Raw genomic sequence first — 23,267 nt, forward strand, 5'->3', positions numbered from 1 at the left:
AAAGTAATATAAAGAATATAAATGGAAGGAAAAAGAAAAATTAAATTTTTATTAAATTTATAAGATTATTGGGGTCTTGATCAATAAAACTATGTTCCTGGGCTTCCCTGGTGGCGCAGTGATTGACAGTCTGCCTGCCGATGCAGGGGACACGGGTTCATGCCCCGGTCCAGGAAGATCCTACATGCCAAGGAGCGGCTGGACCCGTAAGCCGTGGCCACTGAGCCTGCACGTCTGGAGCCTGTGCTCGGCAACGGAAGAGGCCACAACAGTGAGAGGCCCGTGTACCGCAAAAAAAATAAAATAAAATAAAAAATAAAAATATATAAAACTATGTTCCTAAAAACCAATAACTATAGACAGCTATAATTTTTTTAAAAGGAACTACAAAAAAATACAATTTAGGGATGAGAAATACTTAACTACAGGTATAGGAGAGATTTTTGAAATTATAAGAGAATTATCTATATTATTTCTATCCATAAATTTGAAAATTTAGGAAGTTTATTAGTCAAAACTGCTTTGGATGCAAATGACAGACACTCATTTCAAAATAGCTACAGCAAAAAGGTACTATATTGATTCATATACCTGAGAAGTCCATAGAATAGTGCTGGTTCCCAATATGGCTGGGTCCAAGGGCTCGGTGTCATAAGACTATCTCTCTCCCCACTGTATCCCTCAGCTCAGCTTATCTCTCAGTTCATGTATCTCTCTCCTTGTATCAGAGAAAATGGACATCTACAGCCACAAAATTTCATCTTCCTAGTTTAAAAACCAAAGTAGAAAAAGAAAAATTCCCCTCTCTGATGTCTTATATCAATCCAGGAGAAGATTCTGATTGGCTCTGTTTGGATCTTGTGTCCATCCCTGTGATTGAGTTTCCCAAGAATGTCATTTCCTTAATTTGGTAAAGAGAATCAGAAAACTCAACACCATATTTAGTGATGAATCATTAGAAGCATTTCTGTTAGAGAAAACAAGAGAATGAACTCTGTCACCACTATCTTTGAACACCGTACTAGAGTTCATAGTCAATGTAACAAGACAAGAAAAGGTAAATATCTTGGAAGAAAAAAACTGTTATTAGTTCCAAATATCTAACTTTGAAAAATCTAAGGAAATTAACTTTAAAAAAAAATTTAATGACATAGCAAGATTCAAGACAGACAATACAAAAATCATTAGTTGTCCTACATTAGCAATAACCAATAAGAATATAAAGTAAAGTCAATTCTTGGGACTCAGGATTGGCCACCAAAACAAAATACAGACAAATACATGTTTTATGAAAACTAATATTTGAAATGGAAGCATAAGAGCCTCTATTTACCTCACCACCACCACCAATATCTCTTTCCCCATCTGCCACACTTTTAACTTGTCACCAGAACCTCATTGGGAATTATCTTGTTAGATCTCTATCCTCTTTGACATGGAGGGATCCCTACAATATTCACAGTACATTCTATTTCTATTCAACTGTACCATTATTTTTTGTATCAGAATTATTTGTGTGTGTATCTTATTTCCTCTATATATGATCAGCAACTTCCTCTTTGTGTGCCATCCCCACAATATTTTGGGTGCAGTAGATACACCATGATTATCAACTTGAATTGATAATTCAAGATGGTATGGGTAAGAAAGAAGGAAATGGAAAACAAACTAAAGAGGAGTGGAATGATAAGGGTCAGAAAAGGTTGGTGGAGACAAGTCATTTGAGCCTCTCTTATGCATTCCTTTCTCTGGTTAAATCATCATTATCTGAATTCCTTAAATTTCAAAATGATAAAAATTCTAGAGCAGAGTATTCAGTATTTGGGGAATTACTGGTGAAAATATTAGGAAATATCCCCCATACAAAATAGCCAAAGTATGGAGAGCTTCCTGATTTTTTGAAGACTTGAATTTAATTCTTCCTTTCCTATTCTCCACAAATTCTCCCAAATATCCCTTTCTCTCTCCTTGGCCTCACCTCTATTTTGCTTTTATTTTCGTCTGTTTTCCCACCCTCTTTCCTTTCTTCTCTTCTAAATCTAGAAGGTTCTCCCTTCTCTCCCATTAAGCCTGGTGTCAAAGGGGGCTGAGGAAGCCCTGGTTTTGTGTCTAACTCAGTCATGTCCTCTGTGGTATAGGAATGAAGGAGTCAGAAGCGGTCAAATATTTACTGAGTGCATTCCATGTTTGGAAAGAGTGAGCATTGGGGAATTAAATAGAACTGGGTTGAAATCAGGCTCCACACTTATAATCTCTGCACCTCAGTGTTCTCATCAGGTAAACAAAGACAATAGTAGCAGCTCCCATAGAGAGTTGTTGTATGGATTAAATAAGATATTGTTTGTACAATGTCTAGTTCAAAGTAGGCACTCAGCAAATAATAACTATTAGGGAACTATGGTTGAAAACCAAGGAAGGGAAGAGAAAGGTCATACTCCAGTTTTTTCTCCCACTTTCCCCCCCTCTAGCCTAAATTCATAGGAGTGGGGAGAGGAAAGAAGGCTGGGAGGCTAGAGTGCAGGCAAAACAATACTAAACCTTAAATCTCAATCCCTAATTTAGCTACTGAATCAAAATTAAAGACATCGAGATGACAGTTTATATTTCATATACTGGATTTATCGTTTATTCCAGAGAAATTATCTAAGCAATAACATTGTATTTGGAATACAAATCTCAAAGAGGAAAATGCTCTTAGACAAAAATTACAGCAAAACTGACACACCCCAATTACTCACTGGCTTCTCAAGAGAAAAAGAAATCTAGTGATGTTATTCCTGCCCTTACCCACTCCAATATCAATACAGTTTCAAATTCTCAGAGGGTAGTAAAAGCTCTTGTCTTTCACACATTAACTAACAAAGCAAACTCCCCAAAACCCATGGGTGTACTGTGGTTGAGGGGGAGGGGGTAATTTTATCTAATTAATGAATTTTCCAAACATTTAATATTTGTTCTGCATAAAAAATATGAATGCCTGTTGTAGATCATTTACTCCTAGTGGTAAGTAATTGCAATTCATTTGGAAAGCATCTTCAATGCAGGTAGACACATTTTTCAAAACACCAGTTGACTATATAATTACTGCTACACTTATAAGCATTCCTCTGATGAAAAACAAAAGGGGTGGGGGAGCAAGTTTCACTACAGTCCCCTAAGAAAATGTTTCACTTCTCTCTGTTATCATTCAGCCTTGGCCATATCTGATTTCAGTGTTAGTGAATCTACTGCACTTTTAAGTAATAAAGAAAAGAACACATTCTGGTTACTGCTGAAAAGAAATTTCATCAGTTTTCCTGTTAGTATGAGTCATAGCAGAGAAGAATTTGATGATTTGCAAGAAGAAACCAAGGTCCACTAATAAGCACTCCAAGCCTTTAGGTCACAAGAGAATGGAATCAGCAACAAATTTTACTCTAAGTTTCTTCTTTGAGAGCCTACCGTGTACTAGCACTCTTCTAAGATTTGTGAATACTCTTTTTAAAAATACAGGATATAGTGTCTGACCATAAGGAATGCTTAACTTGAAATTTTCTTTATAAGAAATCAGCACTCAAAGAAAGAAAGAAATCAGCGTTCTTTGAATCCTCTGATGTTGAGACTTAAAAAAGCAATCCGAAGAGCTCAGCCTTCATTCACCATTAGAACAAGGATAATAATAACATTAATACCCAAATTTCACCAGCTCCAAGCCTCCCATTGGCTTGACTATGGGAAGTCCAGTTTCTTAGAATCTCCCCTTTAAAGTCATTTCCTAGAGTCTGCAAAGCTACCTACAAACATCCACAAACACTGAGCTGGGGAACTCAGAAGGGAAAGACACAATAGCAAAGTTGTTTGAGCCTCAAAGTGTTAAGTGGTTAGTCCAGCAAACTCTTTGTCATCTTATTAGCAGTTTCGGCACTGACAGTTCACCATGGGGGTCACACCATCCTGCCAATGCTGGACACCTAGTCACCTAAAACTGACCTTGAAAAATGAGAGGGAGTTTGGGATGTTCCACAGTAAAGTTGTTCAGTCCCCAAATTGTTCTGGACAGCTCACTCACAAGTTAGAAACAGACATTTTCCTTGGGGCCCTTACTCACCAGGCTGGTAAGGTCAGGATTTTGGTAGCAATCCCTATAGTGCACCAGGAGCAACCACTCCATAAAACACTATGGCCTTGCTGCTGGGTTTGGCTTTGCTATGGCAGCTTCCTTCTTCCCTTATGGTGACTTAGCACTCCAGTGCTCCAGTCATTTCTCCCTTTTGTCGGGCTTCTGTGGGAGCTATTCTAGTCCATCAGGCATGCTGCCTGAAGCCAGGGGTGTCAGGATCCAAGTCTTGTGTTCCAGGACGCTCCTTGGCCCCTGTGCAAATCAGTGTCTGGCTTTCTTATCAGAATCACCTGAGCCCCACCTCTGGCCTAGCCCAGAAGCTCTGTAATGCCAACACTGGGAATATCACTACCAGATGAGTGATCATAAATGACAGACCAATGTTAATGGTAAGCACACTGAAAATGTAAAAAGCCTTCTTCGTACAATATGATATTTTTCCCTATCAGTTACCCAGTTCAAGGAGGGCAGAGGTGGTTGTGTGTGATTAGATGGCTATTTAAAGTAAGCAGTGCAAGAGAAATTCATAATAAGTCCACAAGAATTCGTATTTTGCTTGCAACTTTTCTTTTCTCAAAAAGTTAAATATTTTATTTCAGAATATTATGTGCTCAGAACCAGAAAGCCAGCAGCAATATACCGGAAATAATCTGTTGAAGGGATTTTAGAGATTGAATATAGCAATTTGGACATAGTTTAGTTTCCAAGGCCCAGAAAGAAAGAGGAGATGATAGGTAATGTTTATTGAGCAGTTTCTTTTTTTTTTTTTTTTTTTTTTTTTCTTTTTGCGGTATGCGGGCCTCTCACTGTTGTGGCCTCTCCCGTTGCAGAGCACAGGCTCCGGATGCGCAGGCCCAGCGGCCATGGCTCACGGGCCCAGCCGCTCCGCGGCATATGGGATCCTCCCAGACCGGGGCACGAACCCGTATCCCCTGCATCGGCAGGCGGACTCTCAACCACTGCGCCACCAGGGAGGCCCTATTGAGCAGTTTCTATGTGTCAAACATGGTGCTAAGTAATTTACATGCATTGTCTCACGTGATCAAACAATGCCTTGAGGTAGCTACTATTATGACCTTCACCCTACAGATAGGAAAACCGAGATTAAGAAAATGTTCCAACATTCTAAGCTAGTAAGAGGTGGAACTGGGATATGAACACTGGGCCTCTGATTCTGACACCTCTGTGCTCACCGCCTCCCCTGTGGCTTCATCATGGGTTTGGCTACCAAATTTGACTTCTAGCCCCATTTCTGCTCCTAAAGGGTCACTTAACCCCACTACCTGTCTGTAAAATGGAAGAATGAGAATTCTCTGAGCTAACATTTGCAAAGACTCAATGCAATATCATCATTACATAAGAGGGCAGAGTTCATCCCTCATGAGAAGGATGAGGGGGTCAGAAGACCCTCCGGCTGCAGAATCCAGCTCTGGGGCACCATCAACAATGCCCAGGCACATTTGAAGAGCGGCAGCACTGTTACCAGGTGTAGTGATAATGTGATTTGAGGCTTGAAAATAATGTGGGCACTCTAGTCACACTGCTGACCTCAGACCACCACTGACTTCCAACAAGGAGGTTCAGGCACACTGGATTTACTTTCATTCTTACCCAGACTATTTTTACCTTTGTCCAAAACAGCTCAAGTCAGGAATACCAGGATTATCTGCTTCTTTCATTGTCATAAAAGTTGTCTCAATTACCAAAGCTGATTATTTTCCACAGATGCTCTCATGCTTCTTATCACAGTGTGTCAGAACACAAAAGCTCAGAGGCCCCTGCCTATTTGGCAATCTCTTTTCTAAGGCTCGGATTCCCCTTTAAATGATACAGATACAGCTTGTCTATGAAGTATCTATTCTATCTTCAGTTTGAAATTCTTACAGTCACAGAAGTTTTGTTATTAGGTTCTCCATCTATACAGGCAGCTGGACACAGACGCACTGCAGGTAGCTACCTATGGAGCTTTGTGCTTATGATGAAGTGTAATAAGGTAAGAGGAAGAGGGGAATGGGTTGAGCCCTTAGCCAAAGGACTGAGCATTCCAGCCAGCTGATGTTCTGGTATCATCTGCCCTGAAAGGTGACTGCAACAGAAGAGAGCCATCTGCTACAGTCTGCCTGTTTAAGAAAGTCCAGTGTCTCTCCATATCCAGTCCATTCTGGGTTGAGCACTGATACTGAATATTTATCACTGAGTCCCTATATGCCAGTTCATATTTAAATCCATCATTTGTTAATTGACTGCTATTGTCATTTCTATTGTAAATCAACGTAAGTAATTTCCATGTGTGGGTTTGTTAGTACCTTATTCATTGCCCATGGGCCTGGAAATCAATGGAAACCAAGTAGAGTTCCCTCTTTTCAGCTTTAATTGTAGGTAGTTTCCATTGGTCTCTCCTGGATTTTCAGGGTTCTGTTCACAGGACTGCCTCATTTTCCCTTAGACTAGACTTCCTTGATGGCCATCATCATCATAATGTCAACATATGTTGAGTACTTACCATGCTTGAGACATTGTGTAACTAATACACATATACTTCACATGAATGACCTCACTCAATTCTATAAGGTTATTATCATTATTATTATTATTACCTCTATTTTATAGTTGAGGAAGTTGAGTCACAGAGAAGCTTCCTGCCCACAGATCACAAAGCTAGAGAGAGCTGGAGCTGGAATTTATACCCATGTCTGTGTGACTCCAAATTCTGAGCCCTAAAGAGCTCCATCATTTACACTCCTCTCTGACTAGGACCAAAAAAAAAACTTCATTTCTACCAGTTTCACTAAACAGTGGCCCAAAGAATGGCTCTCTCTGGGGGCAGGTTACAGGCTATTTACTAAATTATAAGAACATGAATTTAGTCTAAAGTGAATGACAGTTACCTAAATGTGGTAAGTCTAAGTGATTGTCTAAATCAGTTTCAGAAAAAACTGAGCTGCTTTGTAAGGGAAAACAGTTGGTGGGAGGAAATATGGGTCTCTTCTTTTTATTCTTTTCTGTGTGCCATTGGGTAAGTCACTTAGCTTCTCTGTGCTTCAATTCCTAGAATTGGACTGGATACAGCCTAAAGCAGTGTTTTTCAAACTGCATCTCACAAGCCATTAGTGGGTTATGAAATCAACATAGTGAGCCACAACAATTATATTTTAAGACATTAAACAGGATAGAAGAGTAGAGGATAAATATATATTTTTTATTTTCTACTATTCTAATACTATAAATAGTATAGCACTAATACTATAAATATTTTTATATATATTGTTCAACATGATTCCATGAATGATAAGAAACCAAGGTAACACAACTAACCTCACGATATCAGCTCTGCATGTCATAACTTGTCAATATATAGGCAAAATCCTCATGAGATACTGGGTATATTCTTCTGATCTCATTTGCTTTGAAGCTACACTTATCTTGTTTGCTCAGATAGGGCTTAGAAATCTGTATATTATTAATGATGGACAGCATACGTACAAAAAATGTAAAAATCATAAGTGTATGGCTTGAAGAGTTTTAACATAGTAAACATATGGTAACTAGGTAACTAATATCAAGAAATAGAACATACTAACATACCAGAATCCCTCTCATGTTCTTTTCCCAGACTCTACCTCTTTCCAACAAGGTGAGCCAATATCTTGTCTTTGAACAGTATAAATTGGTTTTGCTTTTTTTTTTTTTGAACTTCATATAAATGAAACTATACAATATATACTTTCCTGTGTCTGGCTTTCTTTGCTCAACATCATGATTGTGAAATTTATATTGTCACTATATTTGTGGTTTGTTCATTCTTTCCAATTAAGGAGTGTTACAAATAGTGCTGAAATGAACTTTTGTATGTCTTTTGGTGCACGTATATATGTATTTCTGTTGGGTAAATATATAGGAATGAAATTGTTGGGTCTGAGGGGAGAGCTCTCAGACGCTGACCATGCTGGCACCCTGCCTGATCTTGGATTTCCAGCCTCCAGAATTGTGATAAATTCCTGTTGTTTAAGCCACCCATTTGGTGGTATTTTGTTATGGCAGCTGAAGCCTACAGGGTTTGAATGCCATTTTAATAATTTAACTAGTTTCCAAAAGAAAATTGGAAGTTAACTTTCAGAGGGATAACTTAGCCAACTATTTCAAAGCATTAGTTCACTTATTTCCAGGGAAAAAACATTCTCATTTCTATCTTCATCCCAGAGACACACCCTTCAGAGGTATGTGTAGGTTGGTCTAAATCCACAGTTCCAATACCCAACATTGGCAATAATGGTCGTTGATGTAGACAAGAGCTTCCCCCCCAAAATTATTCTATACATAAAAACTGAAAATGAGTCCTAAACATGCTTATGACTGAAAACAATACTGATAGTACAATTTTTGTAAGTCTATGTATATCCACACACTCATACCTATAAACAGGAAAAGAAAAGAAAAAGCCTAACTGGGGAAACAGAGAGTCTCATATATGTCAATAGGACTAGAAATTGGTTAGGCCTTTGTAGAAGGCAATTTGACAAACAGCTGTCAAATTTTAAATGCATGTGCTCTGGGCTTCCCTGGTGGTGCAGTGGTTAAGAATCCGCCTGATGGGCTTCCCTGGTGGCGCAGTGGTTGAGAGTCCGCCTGCCGATGCAGGGGACACGGGTTCGTGCCCCAGTCCGGGAGGATCCCACATGCCGCGGAGCGGCTGGGCCTGTGAGCCATGGCCGCTGAGCCTGCGCGTCCGGAGCCTGTGCTCCGCAACGGGAGAGGCCACAACAGTGAGAGGCCCGCATACCGCAAAAAAAAAAAAAAAAAAAAAAAAGAATCCGTCTGCCAATGCAGGGGACACGGGTTGGAGCCCTGGTCCAGGAAGATCCCACATGCCATGGAGCAATTAAGCCCGTGTGCCACAACTACTGAGCCTGTGCTCTAGAGCCTGTGAGCCACAACTACTGAGCGTGCCGCAACTACTGAAGCCTGAGCGCCTAGAGCCTATGCTCCACAACAAGAGAAGCCACCGCAATGAGAAGCCCGCGCATCGCAACAAAGAGTAGCCCCCGCTCGCCACAACTAGAGAAAGCCTGCACGCAGCAACGAAGACCCAACACAGCCAAAAATAAATAATAAAATAAAGTAAACAAATTTATTAAAAAAATAGAATGTGGTAGGTAGTTCTCTATGTGTACTGATGTGGAAAGCTGTCTATGATGTACTGTTAAATGAAAAAAGCAAGTCAACAGAGCATTATTTAAAGTACAAGCCCAACAAAGAAACTTCCTATGTATGACTCCATGTGTGAAAAAGCATAGGAAATAGGTCTGGAAGAACAGTGTTGGTGATGGTTACCCCTGAGGAGAACAGTAGGATAGAGGGTAAAGGGTGTGTATCCATTTGCTAGGGCTGCTGTAACAAAATACCACAGCCTGGGTGGCTTAACCAACAGAAACTTATTTTCTCGCAGTTTTGGAGGCTAGAAGTCAAGGTGCTCACAGGTTTCTTCTGAGGCCTCTCTCCTTGGCTTGTGTATAGCCACCTTCTTGCTGCATCCTCACGTGGCTTTTTCAGACAGGACACCAGTCTGATTGGATTAGGGCCCACCCTAACAGCCTCATTTAACTTAATCACATTTTAAAGGCCCTTTCTCCAAATAGTCACATTCTGAGGTACTGGGGGTTAAGACATCAACATATGAATTTGGCGGGACACAATTCAGCCTATAATAGGGTGACTTCCGCATTTTGTCTAGTCTCAAAATTTTATGATAAGCACGTATTTTTTTAATTAATTAATTCATTAATTAATTTATTTATTTATTTGGTACGCGGGCCTCTCACTGTTGTGGCCTTTCCCGTTGTGGAGCACAGGCTCCGGACATGCAGGCTCAGCGGCCACGGCTCACGGGCCCAGCCACTCCGTGGCATATGGGATCTTCCCAGACTGGGGCACGAACCTGTGTCCCCTGCATCGGCAGGCGGACTCTCAACCACTGCGCCACCAGGGAAGCCCTAAATTTATTTATTCATTTATTTTTTGGCTACATTGGGTCTTCGTTGCTGCATGCGGGCTTTCTCTAGTTACGGCGAGCGGGGGCTACTCTTTGCTGTGGTGAGCGGGCCTCTCATTGCAGTGGCTTCTCTTGTTGCAGGGCACGGGCTCTAGGCACGCAGGCTTCAGTAGCTGTGGCACGTGGGCTCAGTAGTTGTGGCACGCGGGCTCTAGAGTGCAGGCTCAGTAGTTGTGGTGAACAGGCTTATTTGCTCCGCGACATGTGGGATCTTCCCGGACCAGGGCTTGAACCTGTGTCCCCTGCATTGGCAGGAGGATTCTTAACCACTGCGTCACCAGGGAAGTCCCAGCATATATTTCTTTTGTAAGTTTAAAAACAATTAGAAAGATAGGAAAATACTGACTGGAAGACAAATGTTAATAGCAAAATATCAATAGGAGTTATCTCTAAGGGTTATAGGTGATCCTTATTTTATATCCTCCATGTTTTTTTAATGTTTCTCTCATGCTCTTCAATGAACATGTATTGCTTTTTAATTAGAAAACAGAATAAATATTATTTTTTAATGAAATGAATAAATCCAACAGCTTCCCCTTCAATAGCCTAGAAATTAGACATACTCCAGGAAAACATCTACCTTTGGAACTGGCTAGTGATCTCTAATAATTTACAATGACACTTCACTTATAATAAGCTATTTAAAATATGTGATCATTCAGAGATGGTATGTGATTCTTAGGTTATGAAAACTTCTCTAAATTTTCTAGGTTACAATAGTAAAGTGAACCTAATCTTAAAGTAGTAGCCTTTTCAAGCAATTATTCAAATTAAAGATTTTTCAAATGAGTATTACATTATGCCTATGGTATGAACTGCACACTTTTTCTTAATTTACTAATACTTATTAAGTAATGAGACTTAATCCCAACACCAATAATAATAATGTCCTATACATATAGACTATTTTTTCCAAAAGATGTACATAGTTATTAATTAGATAACCCCATTATATTATGAAATCACCTGTGGAGAAATGTGTTAAGAATAAGAAAACAAAGAGCTTGTGAGTCAAACACTTACCTGCTTTGCCTCAGGGTTTGGAGCTCACTCGGAAACACCCGTGAGATTTGCTGACTTCTGAGTTAGGCAACTTTTCCTTGTAGCCCACATGAGCGAAGTTCCATCAGGTGATAGGTTTGTCAGTCTAGCTCTCAGGAGAGTTCCAGTCTGCATGTAGAGCAGCACAGGACAGAATTTCCTAACAAGGAAATTGCTGCACATTCCCCCATGTGGCTATTTGAAGGATGAAGCAATGACATCTTCCAAAGTGGCATCTCCTTTTTTTCCCCCTTTTTCCTTAGAAATTGCCTTTAGTGCTGGTAAGAGTGGATTTTCCAAAGACAGAAAGCAATCTAAAGTGACAAATAACTGGAAATTTTGAAATTTTCCTTTTTGTGGTCAGTAATCCCAACAGCTTTCTTCCCATTGGGGAGCCACTCATAACTCCTGACCATTCATCCACTGGAATGTAGCAGATTTGGAAATTCCCATCCGCCATTCTTGTCAGGGATCCATTTCTTCACCATGCCAAGTCTTGTCAACCACAGAAGTTTGCATTTAGAAGTGGGCAGGTTTTCTATTTCTTTCATGCTTTAGGAGCAATAAGTCAAAACAAATACTTTGAGGACTTCCCTGGCAGCGCAGTGGTTAAGAATCCACCTGCCAATGCAGGGGACACGGGTTCGAGCCCTGGTCCGGGAAGATCCCACATGCTGTAGAGCAACTAAGCCCATGCGCCGCAACTACTGAGCCTGAGCTCTAGAGCCTGCGAGCCACAACTACTGAGCCCACGTGCCTAGAGCCCGTGCTCTGCAACAAGAGAAGCCACCACTATGAGAAGCCTGCGCACCGCAAGGAAGAGTAGCCCCCACCCCCAGAGAATAGGAAGGAGGCTTTTTGCTGAGTTTTTTGGCAGGACTGCGGAGGCACCTTGTACTGCTGGATTAGCTGAGGGGATTCCATGTGGGCAACTGAGCAGCACACTTTATCTGTCTATCTATCTGTCTATCTATCTATCTATCTATCTATCTATCTAGTGTTCTCATCACATTTTTTTTCACACTTTAAACGACAGGGACTGAAAGAAGCCAGAGGAAGAAAGGTGAGAGGAGGCTGCTGGGCAATCATGGGCTGGATGTTGGCTGCTCTTCCTTGCTATACCCTGGCAAGCAGTGAGGTGAATCCCTGCTCACCGACACTACATAGTCCTTTACAGTTTACAAAGCACTTGTACATACAATAACTGAGCTGGCTTTCTCAACACCCCTATGTTCAAGAAATAAACAGTATACACAGTAAATACTATTCTGTATCATATTTCATTAAGTTTTCAGGCTTTTGAGTCAGACTACTGGGATTCAAATATTAATTCAGTCATTTTCTGGCTGTGTGAGTTTAACTAAGTTATGGTAAGTGAAATACGCCAGCCACAGAAGGACAAATACTGCATGATTCCATTTGAATGAGGTATCTAAAATAGTCAAATTCATAGAATCATAGAGTGCAATGGTGGTTGCCAGGGGCTGGGGGAGGAGGAAAGGGGGAGATGCTAATCAGTGGGTATAAAGTTTCAGTTAAAGAAAATGAATAAACCCTAGAGATCTGCTGTACAACATTGTACCTAAGTTAACAATACTGTATCATAAAATTAAAAATTTAAGAGGGTGGATCTCATGTTAAATATTCTTACCACAATAAAATTTGAAAAAGATTTAAATGTAAAACATAAGACCATCAAAGGAAACATTGAGTGAATATATCATATTAGGGAGGGAAAGACGTTTCTGGGCATGATACCAAAGACAGAAACCACACAAACAAACACTGATTATGAATATAGCTAACATCTGTTAAGGTCTTACTATGTGCTGGGCCATGTACTGAGGATTTGCATTTTTAATCCTCACGTCAACCCTCTGAAGCAGGTATGATTGTTATCACTCTTTCATGAACAAGAAAAATAAGGCACAGGGAAGTGGATATTGTCAGTTGTCTTGCCAGAATCCACCGTTGTTCTCCCCTTCAACATTTCTAACTGAACCTCAGTTTTGTTCAGGTATCTACTCCTTCCTCATGCATAACTTGTGACCCCAGAGGTGAACTAATTATTAGTATAAGCCAGCAAGTGATTGGTTCAGGAATGAGTATATGATTGACTTTCAGCCAATAAGACACAAGTAGACGGTTGCTGAAAAACTTCTGGGAAAATTCTTTCTTGGCTTTAAGAGAGACCAGTGTCACTTACCTGCTGAATGTGAAAAGAAGCTGTAGTTATTATTGGCGTCCATCTTGTAACCATGAGGGAAACCAGCCTCAGGACAGACAAACATATGAGAAGAAAGAGCCAAGACAGTTGAAGAGAAATGGATTGAAAGTCCTGATCATACTGCACCTGAAGTCTATACTACTGGACATCTACCCAGATGAGCCTCATTGTTTACCAGTTTTACCCTGGTGTCTGATATTTGCTGTATCTTCAAGTTAACTGACTTCTGCTATCTCTATTCTGCTATTAATATTTCCAGTAAATTTTTATTTAAGATATTGCATTTATTAGTTCTAGAAGTTCCATTTTGTTTTATTTTATAATTTCTATTTTTCTAGTGAGATCTTGAGCATATATATCATTATATATGATATAATGAGCATATTTTTATCTATCTCTATTTGTTGTTATAATAGTTATAATAGCTGCTTTTAAACATTTATTTTCCAAATCCAACATCTGAGTCATTTTAACGTTAGTCTCCATTGATTCTCTTTGTTTCTTGAGTATGGAATAACATTTCCTATGTGTCTAAAAATTTTGGATTTTACGTGGACACTATGAACATTGTAGAGGCTCTTGATTCTGCTATATTCCTCTGAATTGTGCTGATTTGTTTATTTTATCAATTAACTTAGCTGAACTCCATGTCAAATCTGCCTCTCCCTCAGTGAACTGTAGCTAAAAGTGTCTCTTCTAGCTTCAGCTGACCTGTATGGAATCTCTCATAGTGAAGATATCAAGTAGGCAGTTAGTTGGATACATTTATTTAGATATCAGGAGTGAGATATGGGCTAGAGATGAAAGGTTGAGAGGAATAAGCATATAGATGATAGATGAAGCCACTGGAGTAGATGAAATCACTCAAGCACTAAGTCAGAAGAAAGGAAGGTGTATTGGTTTGTTTCCACACCAACAACCAATTCTCCAGCTCTTCAGACACCAACTGGGTATCCAATGATTCACTTCAATTCTGACACTAAATACCCAGAGTTAGCATCAAACACCACAGCTTATGACTCAGTCTGCCCCCACTTCAGACACTAATCAGAGTCCCAGGCCTCCCCTACTTCTGACCAACTTGCTATAAATTGGTCATTCCCCTTGAAGCCCTCCTTAGGTTTGATAATTTACTACAATGGCTCACAGAACTCAGGAAAGCACTTTACTTACTATTACCCGTTTATTGTAAAGAATGTTATAAAGGATACAAATGGACAGCCAGATGAAGACGTAAATAGGTCGAGGTCCAGAAGGGACCCTAGTACAGGAGTTTCTGTCCCCAGGGAGTTGGGGTGTGACACCCTCCTGGCACGTGGATGTGTTCACCAACCTGGAAGCTCTCCAAACCCCTTAGTTGAGGGGCTTTTATGCCATTAAATAGGCATAATTGATTAAATCATTGGCCATTGGTAATTAACTCAATCTCCAGTTCCTCTCCCCTCCTGGGAGGTCAGACAGAGGTGGGGGGAGGCTGAAAGTTCCAACCCTCTAATCATGTGTTGGTCTTTCTGGCAACAAATCCCCATTTTGAAGCTATCTAGGCGCCCCACCACCACCAGTCATCACATTAGCATGCAAAAAGACACTCATCCCTCTGTAGAAGTTCTTGTGCCAGGAACCAGGGACAAAAACCAAGTAAATATTTATTATACCACAATATGACAACCATGTTCATGGACTGGAAAACACAGTATCCTTAAGGCATCAGCCCTCCCCAAATTGGCCAACAGATTCAATGTAATCACAATCAAAATCCTACCAGGCTTATATTTTGCAGACATTGACAATCTAATTTCAAAATGTATATGCAAATGAAAAAAATTCTAGAATAGCCAAGATAATTTTGAAGAAAAAAAAAGCGTAACAAGTTGGAGGACTTCAACTACTGAATTTCAAAACTTACCATAAAGCAACAGAAACACATCTCACCTGCTGATCTGCCTTACCTACACCCGTTCACCACCCACCAAGGAGTCTTTTATGCAGTGAAAGGACAGCATATAGATATCCTAAGTTAAGTCAAAGCCTTCCCAAGGATACAAATTGACTATACACCTCAGTGTTATCATTTGGTCATGCTGTTCACAGTACAGACACAGCCAAAGCAATAAGAAAGTTCTTGATCTCAGAAGAAAATTATTGGCCTGCCATAGATTGATTTTTGATTCTGTTTACCTCAATCCAATATTTCCCAAAGTGTATTACTTGATAATCCTGTTTTATGGGAAAGAAGGAAGGAAGGGAGGGAGGATGGAAGGAAGGTAATTCTTTTTTTTTTTTTTTTTTTTTCAGTATGCAGGCCTCTCACTGTTGTGGCCTCTCCCGTCGCAGAGCACAGGCTCCAGACGCACAGGCTCAGCGGCCATGGCCCAAGGGCCCAGTCGCTCCGCAGCACGTGGGATCCCCCCGGACCGGGACGCGAACCTGTGTCCCCTGCATCGGCAGGCGGACCCTCAACCACTGCGCCACCAGGGAAGCCCAGGAAGGTAATTCTTAACCAAATAAATTTGGGGATTGCTGATTTCAACAAACTTTGATTTAATTTGTCACAGGACTTCCCAGAACCTTTAGTATGCTAATGTGTATTATAAGTCTGTAAGATGTCAGACAGTAGAATTCTGTATATGAAACCCTTTTTAAAATTAACTAGTGTTCAGTAGAACAACATACTTTGAGAAATGCTATCTCAGGCCAATGGGAAAAAGCTGCAAATATATATTTATTATTTTTATCTGACTCAAGAGTGAAGAGCTAAACTTCAAGCTTATTAAGTGAACCCTTATATTTTAAGTGATATGAAGCATCTACTTTTGAACAAAATAACATAGGATTAGGAGGTAGGAAAAAGTGCTCTCTTCTAAATAGCTGTGTGACCTTGGGTAAATAGTACTTTGATCCTTTCTGATCCAATTTCTTCCCTATAGCTGTAAAAGCAGAAATCCCCTGCTCACAGAGTTCTTTGCCACGGCCAAATATAAATGTATTTGAATAACACAGAATTAAAGAGGATACAAATGTCAGGATGGAAAACCCCAGACTGTCCAGATAGAAGTTCCCTCCCATTGTCCCTGTTTCTGCTCTTTGAGTACTGACCACAGTTTGATGTTAGGCTTGGTTCTAGTGTCCCCACAGGCAGAGTGATGTCAAAGGTGCACACTGCTGGGCAAAGCCATCAGTGATGCCAATGAATAAGGCTCCACTTTATAGACCGTCCCACCTGTGGCTGTGTTCACTCAAATGTCCCCTCCCCAACCCGGCCTGTGGGAACAGGCATGGGGGTTAAGACGCAGTGAGGGATCTTGAAAGCACACAAAGTTATGACAATCCAGAATAATACAGATAGTTAGCCCTAAGGGGAGAATCTGAAAAAAGGCTTAAGAGTTGGTGAGAATATACATACTCCAAAATATTTTTCACCATATATTTTTTTTCATTTTATCTTGTTACAGTGAATTCCGCTAGAGATTGATTTAATGTAAGCTGCTTTTAGAAAATTGGAAATATTTCTAGGAAGGTTACAGAACTATTAAACATTCATCTGGAACGTGAATTTGCTCCATCAGGCCACTTTCCTCTTAATACCTGAAATGACTTGCACTCAGGGGATAGGACTGTGGTTGGCAGTGTGAGGAATAAGAGGACCCTGGGTGAGGGAGGGTTGCTATAGCTGGGGGAGTGCCTGGTGGGGAACAGAGGCAGAGAAGGCATTCATACAGTGACAGAGAAGTGCAAAAGTGGAAGTGTGAAAAAGGAAGATGTTAATGATAACTTATCCAATTCCAAATGACTCCTAAGGCCTATCCTTCTTTCATTCCTTCTTCTTTCCTCCTTCATTGTATGCTCTCCTGCTCAAAGGAACCAGGAAAGCTGGGACTAGGGTTAAGCTACATCATGGGTGAACTTGGTTTTTATAAGCTAGTCTGACAAGCTAAAAACCACCTATCTTTGGAAGGCCAAATGTGTTCCAAATTCCAAAGGACCTCCTTACAAGAGAAATTGTTTGGGATATAATCTGTTCATGAGTTGGAAGTTTCCAATAATATCTAGTCAATAAATATTTACTGGGTACCCACTATGGGCAGGCATTGCTAGGTACTGAAGTTACAGGAGAGAATGATAGGCATCATCTCTGTTCTCACAAAGCTTAATGATCATGTTTATATTACAAAGGTCACTCATGTGCAGAAAGTGGGTTGGAGGAAAACAAGATTGGAGCCAGAAGACTAGCTTGGAAGCAGTTTCAGAAATGCAAGGAAGGAGGTGGTTCTTAATCTTCACTGAACTTTTCTGAGTGGAAGAACATTAGCAAGATTGTAGTATTTTGCATTTTCAGCAGAACTTGTATTTTGATTAGTAGAATAATAGGCACCCTTTGCCTCTCTGTAGATTTATAATTAATAATTAGTTTCATTTTAATATTCTATGCCAACATCTGTTAGTCTTTGGCTGAGGAATGGCCACAGAGAGCCCTCAGACAGAACATTCAGGTGCTGGCAGTTGAAAGTTCTGTCCTGCACTGAAGTGATAAGAGTAAGATGGTATGGTTAGGACACACATATCTGCTGTCCCCTGTTGGGGTGGACAGTGACTTCCACATCCCCCTACAAGTTCTGGAAAGATCATGGAACAAAGAACATTATCTTAGCCCCATCCACTTAGATACCTCTCTCAGCCATTTCTAACCAACTACATGGGTGTATACCACATGCTCCGGTGACCCACATTTTGAGAAACACAGCTCCAGTCCTTTGCATAGCATCTAGGAATAATAAACATTGGTTGAAATGGTGGACATACAGTTTGTTTATGGAACAAGTTTGTGTGCATGTTCTCTATCATGTCTGTCTTCATTTCACAGTTTTAATTTTTTCTCCTGTTAGCACTTGTCCTTCTGTGCTTAAGAAGTCTGGCTTCTCAGACTCACAGATATAGTGAACAAATTAGTGGTTACCAGTGTGAAGAGGGAAGGGGGAGGGGTAATATAGGGATAGGGTAGTAAGAGGTAAAAACTATTAGGTATAAAATAAGCTACAAGGGCTTCCCTGGTGGTGCAGTGGTTGAGAGTCCGCCTGCCGATGCAGGGGACACGGGTTCGTGCCCCGGTCCGGGAGGATCCCACGTGTCGCGGAGCGGCTGGGCCCGTGGGCCATGGCCGCTGAGCCTGTGAGTCCGGAGCCTGTGCTCTGCAGTGGGAGAGGCCACAACAGTGAGAGGCCCGCGTACCGCAAAAAAAAAAAAAAAAAAAAAAAGCTACAAGGATATACTATACAACACGGGGAATATAGAATATTTTATAATAACTATAAATGGAGTGTAACCTTTAAAATCCTGAATCACTATATTGTACACTGGTAACTTATATAGTATTGTACAGCAACTATACTTCAATTCAAAAAAGAAGTCTGGGGCTTCCCTGGTGGCGCAGTGGTTGAGAGTCCGCCTGCCGATGCAGGGGGACACCGGTTCGTGCCCCGGTCCGGGAGGATCCCACATGCCGCGGAGCAGATAGTCCCGTGAGCCATGGCTGCTGAGCCTGTGAGTCCGGAGCCTGTGCTCCGCAACGGGAGAGGCCACAACGGTGAGAGGCCCACGTATCGCAAAAAAAAAAAAAAAAAAAAAAAAAAAAAAGAAGTCTGGCTTCTTTTGGTGTGTTATCATTTAGCCATCCTTCCTCTAGGTTCTAACACCCCAGTGTATCAAAGATACTTTGATTCAATTTAGAAAATATTCCTGAGTGCCTACCATGTGTCAAACTCTGCCTCGAGTGCTGTGGGGGCCACAGAGATGACTAGGAAGAACACTGGCCCTTCCTTCATAGAGTACTTCTTTTGACCTCTTCTGACTCCATTGAAATTTTCTTTAATCCTCTACTATTTACTCCCTAGTTCTACCCTCTCTAGCTCCCCACTGCCTCTGAAACATAAATTTCCAGGCTATGACAGACTGTTACATTAATGATCCCCAAGGAATCACACCATTCCCCAGGAGAGCTCCCTCCCACATTGAAACTGAGCTGGGCCATATGACTTGGTTTTGGCCAGTGAACATTATCAAACACGACGCAAACACAGGCTTGATAAGCATTGCAGCTTTGTCTCTTGGAATACTGCCACTGCCATGTGGGGAAGCCTGGTCCAGACTCCTTGAGGATGAAAGCTCCTGGAGAGAGAAGCCCAGCTGAGCCCAGCATCGAGTGGTCCTCCCAGCTAAATGCAGCCACAGGAGAGCCCAGTTAAGACCAACAGAGGAACCTCCCAGCCTTGCCACAGAATCATAAAAAATAATTATTGTTTAAGCCAAAGTTTTGGTTGTTTTGTAATGCAGCAGTTGATAACTGAAACATATGCCTTATTTTCAAGGCCTTTCTCTGACTCTGTCATGGAAGAATCCCATTTCAGTCATGAAGGTCTCCCTGCTATGCTAAGGTCTATTCTGCAAGAAGGAAGAACCTGGGCTCTGGCATCAAGGGCTTCTTGGCTACAGGGCTTTGGACGATTTACTTAACCTTTCTAACCATCAGTTTTCTGCATTAGAGCAGTATTTCTCAAAATGTGGTCCACTTGCATCAGAAATACCAGGCACATTTATTTTAAAAAAATAGTCTTAAGCAGCTATTTTTATAATAGTCCAAACTGGAAACAATGTCAACATACATCAACTGGTGAATGCCTATGATATATTCATACAATGGAATACTTCCAAGCACTAAAATGGACAGAACTACTGTTACATTAACATGGTTGAATCTCTCAGATATTATTTTGAGCAAAAGAAGCCAGACACAGAAGAATACATATTGCATGGTTTTATCTATTTTAAGTCTCAGAACAGGCAATATTGATTTGTGATTATCAGACAAAACAAATTGATGAAATGAGAGTAGTGATCACCTCTGAGTGGGAGGTGGGAAGGACTGACTGAAAAGAGGCATAAGGGAACAGGCTGGCACGATGGAAATGTTTTGTATCTTGATTTGGGTGTAGGATACATAAATGCATGCATTTGTCAAAACATCAAACTGTACACCCAAAACCTGTGCATGTTTATTTGAAAATTATACCTCAATTTAAAAAAGAGATGGCAGAAATCATGCAGATTTGGCCTGCCTTCCAGGCTGGATACTTAAGTTGGTTTCTCAAATTCTATCTCCTATATGGAGAAGTTGGAAAGTGGAGAACATATTTCCCTGGTATCCTCAGAGCTAGGCTTCTGGGTATGAATTGGTTCTGCCACTTAGGTGTATTCATGAGAGATTTGGAAAGTGGAAAGAAGGCAATTCCACTCTGCCATCTTTCCATGGAGCTTCAGGTCAATAAATGGGCTCTGACAAGTGGGAGTGCTGGCAGGGGCCAGACTCCACACTCCACTGTGGGTGGGTGGCAGTGACAACAGTGACAGCCTAACAGACAACAGGGGCAGACTGACAGGTCAGCAGACATCTGCATCTCAGCTGCAGTGGAATGACCTTGAGACCAAAAGCCAAGTGACTTCCTCTCCTTCAGCCCTTTCAATGATTTTGTAAGCACCTCATTCCTTGTTCTATATCTCCTTCTGCTGGATATATCACTGGACAAGATGTAAGAATCCATGAGAACCTAGGTGTGTGGTGCAAATACACACTCCTCTTGAAAAATATCAACCAAACTCATTCTTTCCTGCCTAACTTGCCATGGCTTGTGATTGCCACCAGGTGAAGCCAGACATGCTGCCTTAGCCACAGGTCTCTGAATTAGAGATTGGTAAAGGAGCCAAAGGGCACCAGACTTGGGCTGGGCAGAAGGGAAGCCAAATGCCCTAAAGCAGTTTGGTTGGATCTCAGCCAACCCTGCCCAATAGCCTTTGCACGTGGTCTCTCACATCAGCTCTTAGCCTGCTACAGTCCCTTCTCCATGGGGACTTTGAAATCTTTTGAGTTTGCAAATCAGATCATATCACTTCCCTCCAATGGCTTCTCCTTGTATTTGGGATTAAATTGTAGGCCCTTGAAACGCTTAGCCAACAAGGCCCCTGTGATCTAGTGTGCACCTGGTTTTCTGGCCTAATCTCACACTACTCTTTCCCTCACACCTATGCCTCAGATTAAGGTGGGTTCCCTACTATATTTCCCCTTGTACATTTTCCTTGGAACCACTTTCAGAATTGTAATTGAATACTTTATAATTACTTAATACTCCACTCCCACACTAGATGTAAGCTCAATGAGAGCAACATTTGTGTATCTCGTTCATTATTGTATCTCTGGTAGCTAGCTCAGTGCCTGGCACATAGCAGGTGCTCAGTGAATTTTTATAAATGAAGAAATGAACTAATACATGCTCATACCCTCATTGGAAAAGCATCAGCCAGGGCAACCTTAGGTCTTTGTGGAGATGCATTCAGCTCAGAACCAATTTGCCTATTTAAACCTGCAGGTTGACAATGCCCAAGATAAAAAAAAATAAGATCCTGGCAGTAGTGATGGGCAGACGGCAGAGTCCTGAGGTCCTGGGCCCACTGGGCTGAGAGGTTAGATTCAGGTGCAGTTTTTGTCTTAGCTTCAGAGTAAGACCAGAAACTAGTCCTATTGGTTCTCAGCTTCCTTGTCCACCCTTGCAAGTACCCTGTCTGGTAGTCGTCACCCACACCTCAGGAGGCTGCTGCTAAGAGGACTATGTGAGACATTAGGCACCAAAGAGTTTGAAAACAATTAACCAGTTTCTGGTGGCACGCTTTATGGCCATAAGTACCCATTTAAAAAGAACAGATTCAGAAAAATCAAATAAACTGTACTCTTTGTGTGATTGTACCTTTTAAAGGATTTTAATTTACAAGGAAATAGAAGCACCCACAGTCTCCACCCAAAGCAAAGTCAGTGCTTATCACAGCTTAGAGGGTCCCAGAAAATTCCCTTAGCTCTTCTGAAGCTCGTCAGAAGCAATCTTTCCTCCTAGAGAAAAGGTAGAGGTAGAAGCTCCTTTTTTCTTGTTTTTCCCTTCTCATTCTTTATGGTTTTCCTGAAAAATATTCATCACACACCTACCATTGAAGCATTGTGCTGAACACAGGATATTACATAGTCTTGGTTTCTGTAGCACCTGTAATTCAAGGGCAGGCACCCACTGAAAAAATTACACAAACCTTCCTAACAAATAATTCAATGACAAAAGAAGGACTGAACAGAAGTACTACAAAAACATAAAACAGGGTAGGAACTGACCGGGTTTGAGAGGTCAAGAGAATATCTGTCTGCAAGTCATGGTTGAGCAGAGTTTTGAAAGATGGGTAGGAATCAAGTAAGCCAAGGGTCGGATGTGAGAGGTGCAGGCAGAGGGAACAGCAAGAGTAAGGACTCTGAAGAAGCAAGGCAAGGTTCCTGTTTGCCAGTGTTTTGTGTGCATCTTCGGTTTTATTTGTTGTTCTCACTTTTCTCTATGGACTAGAATGATGGGACTTATTAAGCCTAAACATGATGTTGTAGAAAAACTTGGAATGGAAGTTCTGGGACCTGCGCACTAGTCATGATCTAGCCAAGTCATTATCTGGCTTCTGTGTGTATGTATGACATCTTGAGTCTTTAACCTTTTGGGGCTTCCATTTCTTCATCTGCAAAATGAGTCTTAGAATAAATGATCTTTAGGATGATTCTAGGGACCTCGTATACTCTTCGAAGATTAACTGACATATGTTGGGGATTTACTGGACCTTTTTCCTCTGTGTATACCATGTTTCTAGGGTATGACCTCCCCCCTCCAACCCCCAGAGCATAATTGATTGGTTTGAGGGTGGGAATTGACTCAAGCTGGGCCAATCAGATTTTATTCCTTGGGAATTTTAAACTAGGCTAGCTCCTGGAATGAAGGAGATAAAAA

At 41.1% G+C, this 23,267-nt stretch overlaps 1 protein-coding gene across 2 annotated transcripts in view; it reads right to left on the reverse strand.

Annotated features, from left to right (window-relative positions):
* JAK2 (Janus kinase 2) overlaps positions 1 to 11,789 on the reverse strand; it is a 252,887-nt gene extending 241,098 nt beyond the window's left edge. For both annotated transcript variants that reach the window (XM_082605232.1, XM_082605231.1), the window contains exon 1: positions 11,172 to 11,789. The gene's annotated coding sequence lies outside the window, so the exon portion shown is untranslated. The remainder of the gene's footprint in view (positions 1 to 11,171) is intronic.
* Between the last annotated feature and the right edge of the window lie 11,478 nt (positions 11,790 to 23,267).

The sequence above is a fragment of the Mesoplodon mirus genome, assembly GCF_964341445.2.
Source record: "Mesoplodon mirus genome assembly, chromosome: 1".
Lineage (NCBI taxonomy): Eukaryota > Metazoa > Chordata > Mammalia > Artiodactyla > Ziphiidae > Mesoplodon > Mesoplodon mirus.